This window comes from Camelina sativa, unplaced genomic scaffold, assembly GCF_000633955.1.
Source record: "Camelina sativa cultivar DH55 unplaced genomic scaffold, Cs unpScaffold11620, whole genome shotgun sequence".
Lineage (NCBI taxonomy): Eukaryota > Viridiplantae > Streptophyta > Magnoliopsida > Brassicales > Brassicaceae > Camelina > Camelina sativa.
Window position 1 is genome coordinate 1 of NW_010932665.1, and position 367 is coordinate 367.

At 37.3% G+C, this 367-nt stretch overlaps 1 long non-coding RNA gene across 1 annotated transcript; it reads right to left on the minus strand.

Annotated features, from left to right (window-relative positions):
- Positions 1 to 8: 8 nt before the first annotated feature.
- LOC109131994 lies at positions 9 to 367 on the minus strand. Its single transcript, XR_002037311.1, has 2 exons — positions 289 to 367; positions 9 to 106 (listed from the first exon to the last, which is right to left on the minus strand). It is a non-coding gene; the product is annotated as an uncharacterized LOC109131994 (long non-coding RNA).

The window sequence follows — 367 nt, forward strand, 5'->3', positions numbered from 1 at the left end:
TTCTTGATGGAACTGAAACTATTCTGGCTTGTTGTGCTCCAGCGGGTAGATGTGCTTCTCACGATTTCAGATAAAGCAGGCAGATTTGATGTAACATCTTCATATTCTGCAACAAATAGCAGAATCAATGGTTCTTTTAGAGTTATGGCAATGTTGATACAGAATCATTACGTTTTTTTTAGTTCAAAACAATTGTAGCTCTCTGACTTGTAATAATCCAAATGGAATTTTCTATTTCTTATTAAAAAGATAGTTCAAGTCCTCTAGTGGTGTGTATGTGGTTATTACCTGATGACATAGGGAGCTCGTACTGACGCTTCAGGAACTTGGAGGCATTACGGTCTTTCTTGTGGCATAGAACTCTAAC